The following is a 19,290-nucleotide window of genomic DNA, read 5'->3' on the forward strand; positions in this document are numbered from 1 at the left end:
TTCTGTCCAGTATGTACATTCTGTCCACTTTGTACATTGTGTCCAGTGAGTACAGACTGTAGTATGTGTACAGACTGTTCTGTGTGTACATTCTGTACAGTGTGTGTACAGACTGTTCACTGTGTACATTCCGTCCTGTGTGTAAATTCTATGCAGTGTGTGTACAGACTGGCCAGTTTGTACATTCAGTCCAGTGTGTACATTCTGTCCAGTGTGTACCGACTGTTCAGTGTGTACAGAGTGTCCACTGTGGACTGTCCAGTGTGTACAGACTGTCCAGTGTGTACATTCTGTCCAATGTGTATAATCTTTCCAGTGTGTATATTGTGTCCAGTTTGTAGTGAATGTCAAGTGTATACATTCTGTCCAGTGTGTACATTTTGTCCAGTGTGTACAGATTGTTCAGTGTATATAGACTCTCCAGTATGTACAGACTGTCCAGTGTGTACAGACTGTCCATTGTGTCTATTCTGTCCAGAGTGTACAGACTGTCCAGTGTGTACAGACTGTTCAGTGTTTACATGCTGTCCAGTTTGTACAGACTGTCCAGTGTGTACATTCTATCCATTTTGTACATTGGGTCCATTGTGTACAGACTGTACAGTGTGTACATTCTGTCCAGTGTGTATGGGCTGTTCAGTGTGTTCAGAGTTTCCAGTGTGTACAGACTGTCCAGTGTTTACATTCTGTCCGTTGGGTACATTCTGTCCAATGTGTACATTGTGTCCAGTGTATACAAAATGTCCAGAGTTTTCATTCTGTCCAGTGTGTACTTTCTGTCCAGTGTGTACATTGTGTCCAGTGTGTACATTGTTTCCAGTGATTACAGAATATCTAGTGTGTACAGACTGTCCAATGTGTACATTCTGTCCAGTGTGTGTACAGACTGTCCAGTGTGTACAGACTCCCCAGTGTATACATTTTGACTAGTGTGTACATATTGTTCGGTGTGTACATTCTTTCCAGTGTGTGTACAGACTCTGCAGTGTGTACATAATGTCCAGTGTGTATATTGTGTCCAGTGTTTGTACAGACTCTCCAATGTGTACATTCTGTCCAGTGTGCACAAACTGTCCAGTGTATACATTATGTCCAGTGTGTACAATCTGTCAAATGTGCTCATACTCTCCAGTGTGTACAGAGTGTCCAGTGTGAACTTTCCAGTGTGTACAGACTGTCCATTGTGCATATCTGTCCACTGTGTAATTCTCTCCAGTGTGTGTACAGAATGTCCAGTGTGTACATTCTGTCCTGTCTTCATTCTGTTCAGTATGTACATTCTGTCAGGTATGTACATTATGTCCAGTGTTTACAGACTGTCCAGTGTGTACAGACTATCCAGTGTGTACAGGTTGTCCAATGTGTACATTCTGTCCAGTATGTACATTCTGTCCACTTTTTACATTGTGTCCAGTGTGTACAGACTGTCCTGTGTGTACATTCTGTGCAGTGTGTGTACAGACTGTTCACTGTGTACATTCCGTCCTGTGTGTACATTCTGTGCAGTGTGTGTACAGACTGTCCAGTGTGTACATTCAGTCCAGTGTGTACATTAAGTCCAGTATGTACATTCTGTCCAGTGTGTACCGACTGTCCAGTGTGTACAGAGTGTCCACTGTGGACTGTCCAGTGTGGACAGACTGTCCAGTGTGTACATTCTGTCCAATGTGTATATTCTTTCCAGTGTGTATATTGTGTCCAGTTTGTAGTGACTGTCCAGTGTTTACATTCTGTCCAGTGTGTACAGACTGTACCTTCTGCACATTCTGTCCAATGTGTACACTCTCTCCAGTGTGTGTACAAACTGGTCATTGTTTACATTTTCTCCAGTATGTACATTCTGTTCAGTGTGTACAGACTGTCCATTGTGTACAGTCCCTCTCGTGTGTATAGACTGTCCAGTGTGTACATTTGGCCCAGTGTGTACATTCTGTCCAGTGTACACAGACTCTGAAGTGTTTACAGAGTGGCCAGTGTGGACTGTCCAGTGTGTACATTCTGTCCAGTGTGTACATTCTCTCCAGTTTTTACCGACTGTCCATTGTTTATGGACTGTCCAGTGTGTACATTCTGTCCAGTGTGTATATTCTGTCCGGAGTGTACAGACTGTCCAGTGTGTACAGATTATCCAGTGTGTACAGACTGTCCAGTGTGTACAGATTATCCAGTGTGTACAGACTGTTCAGTGCTTACATGCTGTCCAGTATGTACAGACTGTCCAGTGTGTACTTTCTATCCATTTTGTACATTGTGTCCATTGTGTACTGACTGTCCAGTGTGTACATTCTGTCCAGTGTGTATGGGCTGTTCAGTGTGTTCAGAGTGTCCAATGTGTATAGACTGTTCAGTGTTTACATTCTGTCCATTGGGTACATTCTGTCCAATGTGTACATTGTGTCCAGTGTGTACAAAATTTCCAGAGTTTACATTCTGTCCAGTGTGTACATTCTTTTCAGTGTGTGTACAGACTCTCCAGTGTGTACATTCTGTCCAGTGTGTATTTTGTGTCCAGTGTGTACAATCTGTCAAATATGCTCATACTCTCTAGTGTGTACAGAGTGTCCAGTGTGAACATTCCAGTGTGTACAGACTGTCCATTGTGTATATCCGTCCACTGTGTACATTTTCTCCAGTGTGTGTACAGAATGTCGAGTGTGTACATTCTGTCCTGTCTACATTCTGTCCAGTGTGTACATTCTGTCCAGTATGTACATTATGTCCAGTGTTTACAGACTGTTCAGTGTGTACAGGCTGTCCACTGTGTACATTCTGTCCACTTTGTACATTGTGTCCAGTGAGTACAGACTGTCCAGTGTGTACAGACTGTCCTGTTTGTACATTCTGTGCAGTGTGTGTACAGAATGTACACTGTGTACATTCTGTCCTGTGTGTACATTCTGTGCAGTGTGTGTTCAGACTGTCCAGTGTGTACATTCAGTCCAGTGTGTACATTCTGTCCAGTGTGTACCGACTGTCTAGTGTTTACAGAGTGTCCACTGTGAACTGTCCAGTGTGTCCAGATTGTCCAGTTTGTACATTCTGTCCCATGTGAATATTCTTTCCAGTGTGTATATTGTGTCCAATTTGTAGTGACTGTCCAGTGTATACATTCTGTCCAGTGTGTACAGACTGTACCTTCTGTACATTCTGTCCAGTGTGTACACTCTCTCCTGTGTGTGTACAAACTGGCCATTGTTTACATTTTCTCCAGTGTGTACATTCTGTTCAGTGTGTACAGCCTGTCCATTGTGTACAGTCTCTCTCGCGTGTATAGACTGTCCAGTGTGTACATTTGGCCCAGTGTGTACATCCTGGCCAGTGTGTACAGACTGTCCAGTGTGTACATTCTTTCCAGTGTGTACAGACTGTACTCTGTGTACATTCTGACCAGTGTGTACATTCTGTCCTGTGTGTGTATTCTGTCCAGTGTTTGTAAAGTGTGTCCAATATGTACATACTGTCTAGTGTGTACAGCCTGTCCAGTGTGTACATTCTTTCCAGTGTGTGTACAGTCTTTCCAGTGTTTACATTCTATCCAGTGTGTATAGACTGTCTAGTGTGTACATTCTGTCCAGTGTGTACAGACTGTCCAGTGTGTACATTGTGTCCAGTGAGTAGAGACTGTACTGTGTGTACATTCTGTCCAGTGTATACAGACTGTCCAGTTTGTACAGACTATCCAGTGTGTTCATTCCGTCTAGTGTGTACAGACATGATGGCCATCACATTTTACCTCCTGCACCCACATTCAGAATGCCAAGAAGCAAGGATTTTTAGGTCAGACCAAGTTGAGCAATATAGCAAGGTAAAGACCAAGCTGTCCTTTTAAGCCTGAGTCTCAAAAAAGCCAGAAAAATTAAAATTTATTAATAAAATATTTATTAATTACAAAAGTAATTTTTGAGGCAAAGTCTCTAGCCCAGGCTGGTCTCAAACTCCCATGTGTAGTTGAAGGTGACCTTGAACTTCTGACCCTCTGCTTTCTATTTCCAAAACATGATATTAAAATTTGTCTCCTTGTCTGGATTATGTGCTGTGAAGACCAAACTCAACTCCTCTTGTTTGGTAGGCAAGAAAAATTATCACCAACTGCTGAAATGCAAAACTTAGTTAGGAAAGAAAGAAGGTGGACGGTAGTACATACCTGTAATCTGTCCTTTGAGCAATTGAGAGAAGTGGATCATGAGACCTTGTCAAAAGTAAAGAGTAAAGGAGCATGGCAGGGAGACACTCAGATGGATGTGGCCTTCCGTGGCAGTAAAGTGTCAGCTCTAATTATCTGGGCTTAAGGACTGTTTGATCTACAAGAACAGAGTTCCACATGCACAGCTAAAGAAATAGAAATGAACCCATGACAATGACATCTACTGGCTGAACTGGCCTTCTAGAATGCTGAAACAGATTCTAAAGGTGCAACCAAAATGCCAGCCCCAAGAACTCTGAAAGGACAGAACACTATCCTGTAGTATGCATCCATTTGTGAAATCAGAGATTTTTCTATGGCACTGTATCCCGGTGAAAGGATGCCTGTCAGTGGAATCCAAGAGTAGAACCAAGAGCCAGTCTTGGTTTGGCATAGATTTCAGCAATTAAGAATTTGGTGCTTTCTTCCCCCAAATTTACTGAGAGGTCATGTGCTATGAGACAATGTTCCTGTATGCTGTGAGTATGTTTTATTCCCATTGATTAATAAAGAAGCTGCTTTGTCCTATAGTAAGACCGAATAATGCTACACAGGAAAGCCAAACTGAAAATAGAAGGAAGAAGGATGGGGTGTGGGAGATGCCACCGAGCTGCCAAAGCAGCAAGATGTCCTAGACCACAGGTAAAGCCACGAGCTATATGGCAATGCATAGATAAATAGAAATTTGAGAGGTGGAACTAGTTAGTAATAAGCCTGAGCAACAGGCCAAATAGTTTGCAATTGATATGACTTCTCCAAGTGGTTATTTAGAAACAGGACAGAGAAACCTCCAACCACAATTCTGTTTCCAGAGTGGGCTTATCTCATCTAGAGATAGAGCGAGGGTACTTTGACCTGCCCATTACAACTGCTGCTAGAATGCCTTGGACTCTGTACTTGGAAAACAACAGGATAGAGGAACCACCATCATGGCAGAGATAAATGACCTTTCTCCGCAAGGAGCTAGTCAGGCCTTTATATGTGCCCTTGTTGCGGGGTGACTGGTAGATGTTGTGCATTTTCCCAGTAATAACAGCTACTGTGATGACTCACATTTTACAAGTTTGAAAAGAACCCATTTTTTTTCTTACTGTATTATTGGTTGTTAAAATTTATCTAGTGACTTTCAGACATCTAGGACCTTGATTGAAACTGTTTTCTTAAATAATTCATATGATTACTTTCCTAACATAATCATGATCTCCATGATTAAGTACTTTCCTAGTGCATGAGTGAAGTGCTGAATTCAACCCAAAGTGCTGTCGGAAAAATAAACTACATCTATGAATTCCTAGAATAAATCCTACCCGGTCATGGTGTAGTTTTGTGCTACTAGATTCAACATTTGTCTGTCTGTTTGGGTTGTTTCGTTTGGTTTTTTGTCTGTTTTATTTTTAATATGTGAGTTTTCGCCTATCTGTGTGTGTCTACCCTAAATACATGCCTATGCCCACAAACACCAGAGAATATTGGATCTCCAGAATTGCAGATGGTTTCCAGCCAACTTTGTGGGTGCTAGCAATCAAATCCAGTTCTCTAATGTCAACTCTTCAGCCCTATCGGTTTGTTTATTTTTGAGGAATGGTCTAGCAACTCATGACAGTCTTCCTGTCTCAGTCTCCTAAGCTAAGATACAGGTTCTAAGCTACCATGCCCAACTTTTTGTTTATTACCCTTATGCTGCCCAAGATGGTCTCAGGTTTTAGTGAAATCAATCCTCCAGTCTCTGAAGTGGCTGGAACTAACAGTATATACCACAATACTCCATACGTTTTACTTTTACAAATTTATTGTAAAAATAAATATTAAACTATGAAGTAATACAAAACTATTAAGGATCTGGAATGGTGTTACAATGCCACCTCAACATTTGGGTGAGGGAGGAAGATCTGAAGTTTGAGGCTAGTCTAGGATCCTGTATCAAAAATAGATAGATAGTGAGAAAGATAGATAGATAGATAGATAGATAGATAGATAGATTCACCTATTGACTGAAACAATTGATGCAAAGAATATACTATACTAATACACTGTAACCAAAACAAAAAATAAATGACCTTCATTTTGAAGAAAAACCATCATATAAACTGATTAGGGAGTTTGTAAAGTACAGAGACCAGATATAGTTGCACAGAGACACAAAACAACCAACACAAAGAGAAGAAAAAAACAAGGACACAGGGGTTCTCTGTGACAACTAGATTTTCTGTTCTAGAGAATAGAAATGTTAGAGAGGCATTTATTTAGTTAATTTTTATCATAAGTAAAAGGATATAAATAATATCTTCAAAAAATTCTTCTTCCTGGCAATTTTAGTCATAACTTTCTTTTTAACAGACACACTTTATTGGATTATACTTCCTAAATAGAATAGACAGTAAAAATGTAAAAAATGATAAAATAAAAATATAAATAAATCAATTCCATACTAATCATTTGGAAGTCAAAAATATAAATACACATTACTTAAACTAAACAGTCAATATTTTTAATACAGCAGACTGCATCTCAAAAGAAACTGAGAATAAAAAAGCAAAAATGAACTGAGGGAAATCTTTATTGAATACTTACTGAGTATCTTAATCTGCAGAGCTATGAACTGGCTTTCCCACCGCATGGACTTCCTCTGTTTGGGTAAAGATGAATGATCTGAATTGAGCAATTTAAAATAGTTCTCCAGTACGGTACTGGTTTCCACCTGACGCTGGTCAGAACTGCTAGTAAGAAGGATATGTACCACTTGTGTCAGGCATTTCAGAGTTAGTACTCACTTCTTCAGGATCTCCTTCCTCCCATGAATCACAATCAGACAAAACCCGCTTGAGAACTTCCATGGTGGCTGGAGAAATAGCTTGCAAAGCATTCCTCTGAAACATTAAAAACAGTAAAAGATGAAATGAAATCTAAAGGTTTTATATATTTGCAATAACAAAGAATTAGTAAGCCTATGGGTAACTTTTTCTTTTAAATAAATTAACAAAATTATTAACAGATATATTTGATAAACACTGTAAATGTTACTTGTATCTAAGCCTTATTTTGTTCACTACTAATCTGAAGTTCAACTTCACCTTCTTTGCAGCTAAAAGACACCATGTAAGATAAGGTTTTGCTCAAAAAAACAGAAGACAAAGACTATAAAAGAGCTATTTCTTTATAAACGGAAAGGGGTTTCTTTCTTTCCTTTTCCATCCTGGAGAGCAGACACAATGCTTAGATACAACCCCAAATTAAATTGTAGGCAGTGTACAGAAAAAAAAGATACAACCCAAAATTAAATTGTAGGCAGTGTACAGAAAAAAAGATACAACCCAAAATTAAATTGTAGGCAGTGTACAGAAAGTAAAATAGGACACACTAAGGGTCTTAGCCCATTGCTGATGTGAGAAGTCCTTCTGTGTTGCTTTTATTGGCTAATAAAGAAGCTGCTTTTGGTCAATGGCTTAATAGAGTAAAGCCAAATTGAAAGAGGTATATAGAGAGAGTAGGCGGAGTCAGGGAGATACCATGGAGCTGCCAGAGGAGAAAGATGCAAGACATCAGCCAGAACCTTACAGGTAGGCCAAAAGCCTCATAGTAAAATATAAAATAATAGAAACGGGTTAACCAAAGATATAAAAGCTAGCTATCAATACGCTTAAGTGATTGGAGAAGCAGTGATTTAAATAATATAGCTTCTAAGTGATTATTTCATTGTCTGGGCAGTTGGGAACAAACAAATGGTCTCCACCAACAAATTGAGGCCAACGTGGCCAACTAAATCTACTTAAAACACAAGAAAGTTTGGGAAGAAATTCTACGCAGCTTCTTTAAAAGAGGTCTTCCTGATTCAGTGGTAGCAGAAAAAAAAAGTGTGGTTTTGAAATGGCAGCTTCCTGGTTTGTTCATGCTGCCAGCATGAACTCTGGCTCTTTTAGGAGGCTGAGCACTTGAATGGGGTTTGTGGGCTGCTAGTGTGCTGTAAGTTACTTGGTGGAAGCATGGGCCAACAGGCTACCAGAGTTGAAGTGGTGAGTGTGGCTCCCACCCGGCAGTCTCAGAGGCAGTGAATGGACCTCCACCACGTTGGACTGGGTTGAATCAAAAGGTTAAGCATTGGCTCTAGCTATGCCCACTTAGCATTTAAAAAAGGGGGGGAAGGGGCTTCTGGTCAGAAAATAATTACAGATATGCAATAAAGACAGATTCAGATAATAAAAAAGACCTGTAAATGGGTCACAGTGCTAGAAAAATGTACATAGGTTTGGGACAGAGAAGAAAAAGAATATAGACAGTTATAAAAGAAAGTAAATCGTTTTAAAAAATAAAATGAAGCCATTGACAATGACACTGGGACTGGTTTCCTCTGGATATACTGGAGTTTTGGGATCCAGTCTGTTTGGATGCTCACCTTCCTGGACCTGGAGGGAGGGGGGAGGAACTTGGACTTCCCACAGGGCAGGAGACCCTGACTGCCCTTGGGGACAAAGAGGGAGGAGGAGAGGGAGGGGGGAGTGGGAGGGCGTTGGGAGGAGGGGCGTAAATGGAAACTTTTTATAATTTAATAAAATTACTTTAAAAAAAAGAGACAAAGTAAACTCGTAGAAAAAATAGAGTAAGAAAAATAAGCCACATAATGATGAAATATACACAAAAATCTGGATTATGTATACTATTGTGTTTTCTTTAAATTTTTTGACTGTGAAGGAGCTAAGTACAGAGTGACATTTCATTGTACAGGCTGCTAAGATAAACCAACATACATACTTTAAAGGTATCTTGATTTCAAAATATGGATCTAAGGATATAATGCTTTGGAAAAGAGGTTCTACTTGCTTCCACAGAGGATGAGAACCTATGGATTTCTTCTAGACTAATGTGGTCTGATGGACCAAGACCTCCCTGAAAGGATGCCATTAATACCCCCCAAAATACTTTGCCCAACAAAAAGCAGGAAGCAGTTTGGAGAGAACTATGCCCAAATTCCTAAATATTGTTTATAAATATTTGTTTACATTTAAAGGAGGATATGCTATAGAGATTTTCATTGGTATGGAACTTGGTTTATTGATATAAATTTAAGGTCAATGTTGTTATACTGTATACTATATATTTCTGATTTTGATAAAGGTCTCATGTTTGTGCAGCTCATTAAAAATGTAACATATAATTTAAAAATATAGGTTAAAAAATAAGCATCTGTAATAGTCAAGCTTGTAGTTATGTTAGTTAGATTTTCTAGATGTACAGAGATACATTTCGGATAGATAGTCATTCTTCAAACCTTTCAAAGTCCTACAGAATATGACATTTAAAATGTTTTAAGAACTTAGGATTTTTCATGGCAGTGAAATACATCTGCTCTTGGAAGCACCAAGCTACTTCAAGAAGATGATGGGCATCAAAGAGGCTCCTCGTGGAGCTCGTTAGCCATTTGGGCAATAAATTGTTCTTTCCTTAACTGTTTGAATGGACTTGCAAGATACTCAGAAAAATGACTGCTATAACTGCCTAAAGAAGGTGAGACAGTCCTTCAGGATCCCTGCTTCATGAAAGAGTCTGCCAAACATTCTGCAGGACACATAAAAAAGTGACTGACAAACAGACAATATAGGCAGAACTGTCTTTGAAATTTCCTGCTTCATGGAAATCCAGTCTGCTGGATACTATAGGCCAGTAGTATGGGCTGAAGATGGATGCTCAAATGATACAGAAGATCTGTGGGTGACTGTCCACACAGAGAGATGTCTTTGTCATTTCTAGAGATTTGAAAGTAGCTTACAATGCACTTCCTGTTAACTTAGTAATATTATATCCTTCTGGAGTCTCCGATGGAGTTGAAGAACAGATATAGTTTTCCTTAGTTATGATAAAGTAGATGTAAGTATTGTAGCTATAATTCTTGCTTGATACCTGTTTTGTTTTAAGTAATTTTACTATGTTAAATTTAAAACCTTCCTTTTTATTTAAATAGAAAAGGGGAAATGATGTGGTGGTACAGGATTATTGTCTGTATTCTATCAATCATGCTTTAAATAAATGCTGATTGGCCAGGCAGGAAGTATAGGCAGGAAAACCAGACAGGAAGTAGAGGTGGAGCAAAGAGAATAAGAGAATTCTCAGAAGAAGGAAGCCCATTCCTCCCATTCCTGCCCAGACCACCAAGAAGCAAGATGTAACGTGCCCCGCTGGAAAAGGTACTGAGCCATGTGGCTAACATAGATAAGATTAATGGGCTAATATAAGTTACAAGAGCTAATAAGAAGCCTGAGCTAATGGGTCAATCAGTTTTATAACTTATGGAGATCTCTGTGTGATTTTCTTTGGGGCTTGCCGGCTGTGGGGTACTGGGCGGGACAGATACCCTAACAAGCAGGCCCCCTCATGTTACAGTGTGGGAAGTCCTTCTACATGTTGCTTTTGCCTGTGATAGGGCAGAACAGAGGTAGGCACGGAAAACTAACCTGCTGGGAGAAAGGCAGAGTTGCAAGATGCCATGTAGCCACTGCCAGAGACAGATGTGATAGAACCTTGTCAGTAAGCCAGAGTCACGTGGTGATTAACAGAGAAATGGGTTAGCCAAAGGCAGAAGAGCTAGCTAGCAATGCACTTAAAACATTAGCCAAGCAATGATTTAAATAATATAGTTTCTGTGTGATTTCAGAACCAGGCAGACAGAAACTTCCACCAATACATTGCATACATTTAAATTTCTTAACTAAATTTAAAACATCAGTGTTACTAGATTTTATGTTATAGAACTAAGTCCACTCCAAATGACTTAGGTTTGTAAAATAACTGACACATTTATGACTAATTTTACAAATATTTCTGAAACTCCTTACGTTAAGTAGTTGCTATATCACAGGTCTATAATCCCTGCTACTTGGGGAAGTTAAGGCAAGAGAACCAATAAGTTCAAACCTTGCTTGGGCTACAAAGTAAGTTTTAGACTAACATAGACAATTTAGTGAGACCCTGTCCCAAAATTTAATTGTAAAAGAAAGGAGAAGTGTATACAGTTCAGTGCTATAGCAATGTCTGACACATGTGAAGTCCTAGGCTCACTGTCCAATAATGCAGGAAAAAAACAATATGTAATGAACATAATTATGCAATAACAGTCCATAGGTCACTTAGTCTTACTATTACCAATAATAATATTAACAATAGATAATATTATGGAAGAAAGTACTGATGGCATTAACCAATATTTGATCTCCCCTAAAAAATCTTTACTATTAGAACCCATGATGTTTTCCTGGATACATGGCTACCAACAATACAGATCATACTGCCTATTTCCCCTGCTGATAAGAAGGTCCAGGAAATGAATTTTATCATCTGGACACATTTGGCCCTTTTACATGACAATGCCCAAGTTTGGTAAATGAGACACGGGACTGAGCAGATGCAGTGTTGCACATCTCTAGTTCCAGCACCTGAGAGGCAGAGGCATGCAGATCTGATGAGTACAAAGTGAGTTCCAAACCAGCCAGGGCTACATAGTGAGATGTGTCTAAGAAGAGAAGGGAGAGGGAAGGGAGAAGGGAGGATGAAGAAATGAGAGATCATTATCTCCTGAAAAGAATTTATTTATGTCAGTATCTCTGTCATAACCCCATTTTTGTGCTCCAGATGTCTGACATTATGGTCAAAACACCAGCAGCTACTAACAAACTGATGTTCAGAAGGAATCAAGAGTCTCTGAAGAGCCTGAACTGTTTACTAACTTCTTATTTTCTTTCTTTTCCCTCAAGTGTTAGGGACTAAACCCAGGGCCACCACATGCTAAGTGTATGCTGTATCACTAAGCTACATTTCCAACTCCACAACTGCAGTTTTTGATTAGGAGACAAACATAAACTAAATTAAGCTTAGATTATTTTATTATTATACAGCAAATAATAAATCAGATACAATTCTAACCTCCTTCATTTCTACAAGCACAGACCACTTTTGCTCATTGTTTTACCAAGAGCATGTGTCCTTTAGTCCTTATATATATCCTGTAAATATCACTGCTTCCACATTATAAGTATGTAACCTAAAGACAATTTGAGTTCAACCTCTGTGAGACAGACTCGTTTCAAACCTAGGTCAACCCTAGCATCCTTGCACTTAACAAAACACAACAGACTCTCTTATGTGTATTTACAGATCTAAAATACAAATATGTCAGTGAACAATTCAAGTACAACACTTTGGGAAAGACCCATTATCAGACTTTTTCTTTTCCTTTAATAAGAGCCATCAAATACTCAACCAACTTGTCCTGACCCAACAACCAGCAAGCAACCTTCTGACTTCTGTAAGTCAAACTGACTATGGTCTGATCACAAAGATTCTGAGTAGCACATAACATAATAAATCGAGTCTCAGGTACCTATTTTATTTTTCATGGCAACAGTTCATTACAGAATTATCCTTGAGGTTCATAACCCATGATTGAGTACTAACAAGAATATGTCTCTAGGTACTCAGAGATGAATGAGACCCATGTAGGCTTCCCCCTCAGTCAACAACACCATTCCTATTTTTTTCATGTTTATATATCTGTCAATTCCTATTCACAACAGTAAAAAAAAATTGATAAAAACTGTAAGGCAATGATCCAAAAGAAGAAAAGCAGCAAATGAAACAAAGTGATGAAGCGAACTTAAAACAGAAAGTAAGGTTGAGCAAAGATGGCACACCCTTTTAATCACAGCACTCTGGAAGCGAGGCAGGAGGATACTGAGTTCAAGGTCAGCCTGGTCTACAGAACGTGTTCCAGGACAGTCAGGGCTACACAGAGAAACCTTGTCTCAGAAAAACAATCAGAAAGCAAGATCTAAACCACTGCTTCTTTCATCTTAGAAAGACTGTTATCTTCCACCAGAATCAAGAGAAGTGCACAAAACCTACCAGGAAGCCTTAAATAGTGACACTGGATTCTAAAAAGGGAACAGGATAAATAAACTAGAGAATGAAATTCTAGCAGAAATCTAAAAGCGACAGGAGTGAATATGCACTGGATGTGAAGATTACTAATTGAAAACTATGATAATATAATAGAAACAAAAATAGAAAAGATAGGGAGAAAATTTCAGTAGTGGAAATACAGTATTTTATTTAAATTCCAATGTAAGCAACAAAACACAGCAATGTAATACTTGTGATTCTGCCCCCAATAAAAATGTGCACTTTCATATGTTATAGTTGTTACAACATAGCAAGATCCTTTACAGCCTATCAAACTAAGTTCTTCCTAGGTTATGTATGCTGTTCTTCCAAATTCCTTGGCTCAAGGAATCCTGTCTCAACCTCCTGCACTGTTCTGACTAAAGCTTGGTAGCACTGTGACTGACTCACTGCTGTATCCTGTTGTTTTATGAATTATAAAAAGCCATATTTGGAGAGCCAGGCCATGGTGGAGCATACCTTTAATCCCATGACTCGGGAGGCAGAGGCAAGTGGATCTCTGTGAGTTTGAGGCCAGCCTGGGTCTACAGAGCAAGTTCCAGGACAGCAGAAACTATACAAAGAGAAACCCTGTTTTGGGGTGGGGGTGGGGGGAACCATAGTGGAGCTGGACTGTAGCATGAGTGTTTGCCTCTATCATGCATGGCGTCATAAATTCAATTCCAAGACCATACAAAAGCACATATTATTACATCACAAATTTGTTTTATTACCATTTCAACAACTGAATTTCAAGGTAGTTTTTCTTTTATGATAGGTATTTTAGACATTTAAAAATTCTGATAAGTGTCTTTACTAAACTCTACAATGGGTATACTACACAATATGTACAAAAGGACAAAGACTCTCTTGCTTAAAATGCATCATTTAAGAAAACATGTAGAACATTCTCTCTGAATTATTAGCCTTTTGGCAACAGGCAATTACATTCAGTTTGCCAGAGAAACACTTTTGGAACATATATAGCTGTATAAATATATTTAATAATTGCAACTAGACAGCAGAGTGAATAAATTTATGACTTTGGAAATCAAACTGGCTAAACTTTTATTTCTTCATACCTCTAATAAAGATGATTTCCTTTATACTTTAAAATAATATCTAATAACTAAAAGTCAAGAGAAATAGGAACTTATAATACCAATACTCATTTAATCTATTCATCCAGAAATACTAATTGTCAGTGTTAATGTTACTTAGGATTTTAATGGAAGATTTTAAGAAGTTTAGTTTTAAATAAAATATAAATTTGAAAGTTATCTGAAGCATCAAGTTATAAAAGACAGAATGCATTAAATAATCCATGAAGAGACTTTTGTGCTGTTAACTACAACTTATACATTAACTTTCAACACTGTTCTCACCTGCCCACCGGCTACAATGGCTCCAAAGAGATGCAATAAGCAACACTTAAGACTTTCCTTGAGATGTTCACTTTCCTGAAAACATTCTGTGAACATAATACACAAATGAACAAATCAATAAGATTTCTATTGCAGAATACAATTCATGTCTAAGGAAATTGACATTTGAAGAACTCTATGAAAAGGCTAAAAATCCGTCAAAAGGCAAGGCTGACAAATGTGTCATATCTCATTTACTTCTCATAGTACTCCCTAAGAACATCCTGACCCAGTATAAATAAGCTACTGGAAGATAAGTTATTATCTCATCTGAAGTAATGTGGTTACTGACAGAACTAGAACTTAGCCCAGTCCTAACTTAAAATCTCTTCTGTTTTCTTAACAACTGACCTTTACTTTAGTGAATTAGAAAATAAGAGCTAAATAAAAATATTCTAAATCTATTCCAAGGATCAATACTCTAAATTTCTAGGACCTAATGTCTTTTAGCATAATAAAATATTTTGCTACTTTTAAATGCTATAAATGCACATGTCAAAGAAAAATAAGGCAGAAAAACAAAACAATAAATCCGGAAGTTTCCCTCTGACCTTTTCCTCAATTTACCAACATACTACTACCTTTAATTTTTTTTTAAAGAAAAAGAGCTGTACAATATAGTGTCTTTCTAAGGATTTCAGTGAATATTGTATCCAGGACTCTCACCTCAACATACAAAAAGCCATGGAGCAAAATTTGCTTTTCTAACCTATGTCAATCCTCCAATATACATTAAATCATCTCCAGATTACTTACACTGGCTAAACATGCAAATAGTATGTAAGTAACTCTAACAATGTACTGTTTTAAACGAAAACAAAAAAAATCTGTACATGTATAGATGCAATTTCTTTTCTACTGCATGTTTTTAAGCCACAGTTAGTTGTGTCTGCTGATGTGGAACTCATGGATGTGGAAAGTACTGAATACACTTCTAGTTTTTGAACTTAATACATTATGGACATTACTATAATTTAACAGATAATCTACCTTATTCATCTTTATCACCAAAATAAAACAGCCTGATGAACATTTTGTTAACCAGTTCTCTACTGACAAACTGTTGTTACCCCACCAATTTGGGAGGGGTGTTAGATCATGTACATGTATGTGATTCTCATTAACTCTGCCCCTGAACACTGGAATTATAGACTGTGTGAGTCCTCACGTTTTCACACTAAGTACTTTACTGACTGAGCCATCTGTCCAGAACTTATTTGTCCGTTCTTTTTATAATTCTATAGTAAATACTATTTTGCCTTTATTAATACTTACACAAAAATATAATGATAGATATCCAACTTTACACATAACACTGCCAAATAAAGCTGTAAAATGTACTAATAGAAACTCGTACTTTAAAAAAAATAAGCCATTATAGCTATGTTGGAATAACTGGCATACACATGCTTTCCTGTTTTAGACAATATAAAAATGGACAAATCAGTCTCAGAAATAGGGTCAGAAAACTGTCAAACATAGATGGAAAACAAGCTGAACTCAAGGATTAATTCAGGTTTCTTTTTAGAGACACTTTCAGAATCACTGCACAAAATGGGAGGACCCTAAAAGACCAGTGCTGTTTAATGAGTTCAGGGGACATGAAACAGTTTTAGGAGAGGCTGGAACAACTGGAATTTGCAATGTAGAATACTGGAATGGAGAATGTTATACCAGGTGCTTCGAAAACACATATAACACTTGCTTTGTGTTTGAGTAACAATCCTCATAAGATAATGTAAAATTCTACAAGCAGGCAAAAACTACAAAGATAGTGTAAGCAGAAAGATTTTATAATCTTATACTAAGATGTAAGATGGGTATTTCATTCAGCTCTGGGGAAACTTAAGAAAATAAACAGTATAAAGACTATAAAAAATACATACTATGTTTTCTCTAATCAAAATTTTGCTGGAAGGGGTAGTGAGAAGGCTTACCGGGTAAAACGTCAATTCCTGCCAAGCCTAATGGCTTAAATTCAACCACCAGGATCACAGAATGACTTCTGACATTTATGTAGACATGTACAATACATTGGGAGGCACATTTTGTTACAAAAAACCCCACACATTTTCTAACAAAGTAGCAAAAATAAGATATCTGAAGACCCCTTTCAAGAAAACTGCAACAAAAATAAAAAAATTCTATCTCATCCAAAGCCAGAGTCAAAGCAAAAAGGTGAATACATGTTTCACCTATTTTTGATCATCCAAAGCACACCCAAGTCAAGCTCAATGTCTTCAAAGACGTTCCAGAAAAAATACACATGATCACTACACCCCCACTATATTCTCTGGTAAAGTCGAACAATTAAAAAAAAAAGAAAGAAAAAAGGTAACAAACTGCTCCATTTGAAAGTCAAAATCAGCAAGCGTCAATTTAAAACAGGTTTCAAAGACAATGCATGATACTGAAACAGATAGCTCAACACCTTGATTTCCTGGTGGAAAGAAAAAGGCCCGCTATGTTCCATTAGCTTCTATCTACAATGTTTTGCTATGTTCCATTAGCTTCTATCTACAATGTTTTGGATGGTTTCAACAAAACTGAAATCATCTGAGGCCCCAAATCATATAATAAAACTTTTCACTTTCCTAGATCACAGGATATAAGGAATCTCTTAGCCTAAAGCCCCATTACTATTGTAGAAACTATATCTGGGAATCATTTGGCTTAGGGTATCCATCTCTTAATGGTATTAGAGCCATTCAGGTCTTTCTTAAATCCTACCACTGCAGCTTAGTGCCTCTGGAAAATTAACAAGTTACTGTACTCTTTAGATTCCTAGTTATAGCTTTATGCATAAGCTTCTAGATGAATCCCTAAAATGAAGCAACTAAGTTCTCTTTCATGGGACTAAGAACAAAAGAAGTCTTCTGAGAAATTAAAAGCTTCTTTAATCAGGGATGTAACTTTGGAGGTTATTACAACTTGACAGATCTTTTAAACTGTATGTTACCAAATACCAGGGTGTAACCCTGGAGTTCTCAAATTATGCCCTAGGTCAAAGCTATCTATCTACTTGTAGGGTAAATATTAAAATTGATTCAGTTGCCCAATGGTTGACAGGATACATTAACTACAGCCTTTAATCCTAGCACTTGGGAGGTAGAGGCACGTGGAATCTGAGTTCTAGGACAGCCTAGTCTACACGATGAGTTCTAGGGCTCCGAACTATGTGGAGACACTCTGGTTCAAAAGAGGGAGGGGGACAGAGGGGGAGGGAGGTGGGAAAAAAAGAAAAAGAGAAAAAAGAAAAGTAACTGTCATGACTCTTTTAATAATAGAAGAAGTCCTTAAATTTACTTTGGGGTCTCCACTGTCTATATTTTATATCAAATAACCTCTCTATTAAATCCCAAATCTCCCACTGGTTTAGATACTTTTATGTTACCAAGCCTGGCTACTTGATAACTTTGAAATATCTTTACAACAGTGTCCCACCTCAACTCTTCTACTTTATTTCCTACCCCAGAGTATGGTTTATTTAAATTTCACAAATGCAATATGGCTCATCAACAGCAGTTCCTATGCGAGTAATGAAAAATAAACCAGCTGCGCTACTACTGTCCTCCTTTCAGGTACCACAGAAATCAGCACACTTGGTTAGATGAGTAGGCTTAAATTTTGCTGCAACTTAACCAGAGCAAAAGGGAAACTATGCACACTGCCTCTAAATACCTTTCTTGGTAATACATGCACATACTGCCCTCTGGAGGGAAAAGATTTTATTTTAATGCTAAAAGTGATCCCATCGATTATGGATTTCGAATTCTAAGTTCATTAGAGACAATACATTTGCTGGCTGAAATAGCAGCGGTCCTTTACAAGGCACACCAAAAAGAAGTCATTTAGGAAACTAAAAAAGGAGATGCGGCAGTCAAACAGGCAGCTGACTATCCCTTACCGCATTTTGGTGCTCCTTGCACAAGACCTTTCCACCTCAACCTGAAAAGGTCACTGAAGTATCTGAAGCTCTTTTTCTGGAAATTACTCCTCCACTTAGCTTTTCAGGTACTCTTTAAAATAAAAATGTGCCTTCAGCTGCTTCCCAAATCACTCAATTTCTATCTAAATCTCTGGGAAGTTAATACTATCTTCATTCATTTTAGAGTCCTTACTCTTCTAAAACGGTGGAACATTCTAATCAGACCATTAAGTTGTTTTTAAAAATTATGCCCAGAGATTGAGTATATCTAAAGGGTGTTATTACCAAGAGCCTACATAAGACTTCAAACAGCTTTTGGCCTAACCCCTTCCAAGGTGATTTATCAATGCCTCGTTCTATATGTAGATCTGTTTCAGGAGGAAGAATCCCAGTCATCCATTCAATATGCTTCTAAGCCTAACAAACCAACAGGCTATAAAAACCACAGATTACAGAGACTGCCTAAGGGTTATGGAGATTGTCTAAACTGCTTTCAATGGGAAAAATAGGTGTTAATATAAACTTATATGGAGGAGCCTCATACCTATCAACTGACTGGCTCTTTTTTTCTTTTGCATTTATTTATTTACCATATGGGAAAGGAGGCATATGTTTTCATCTATAGCACCAGTATAGATGTCAGAGGATCACTTGGAAAGGAGACTCATTCTTCTGTGAGAATGTGGCCACTGGTAAGATTCCCATGTTCCAATGAATGACTCTGCTATCATGCATATATGGGTAACAATAACTGGAGTTATTAGGTTATTTAAAAAAAAACTCATGAAGTTTGTGAAAGATATGTTTTTAGGAAAATATAAGAAGAATTGGAG

General features: G+C 38.0%; 1 long non-coding RNA gene across 1 annotated transcript; it reads right to left on the bottom strand.

Moving 5' to 3' along the window:
- Positions 1 to 6,732: 6,732 nt before the first annotated feature.
- On the bottom strand, positions 6,733 to 14,576 carry LOC148122813 (uncharacterized). Its single transcript, XR_015737384.1, has 3 exons — positions 14,491 to 14,576; positions 6,955 to 7,050; positions 6,733 to 6,809 (listed from the first exon to the last, which is right to left on the bottom strand). It is a non-coding gene; the product is annotated as an uncharacterized LOC148122813 (long non-coding RNA).
- Between the last annotated feature and the right edge of the window lie 4,714 nt (positions 14,577 to 19,290).

Source organism: Myodes glareolus, chromosome 3, assembly GCF_982192425.1.
Source record: "Myodes glareolus chromosome 3, mMyoGla1.1, whole genome shotgun sequence".
In the NCBI taxonomy this organism is placed as follows: Eukaryota; Metazoa; Chordata; class Mammalia; order Rodentia; family Cricetidae; genus Myodes; species Myodes glareolus.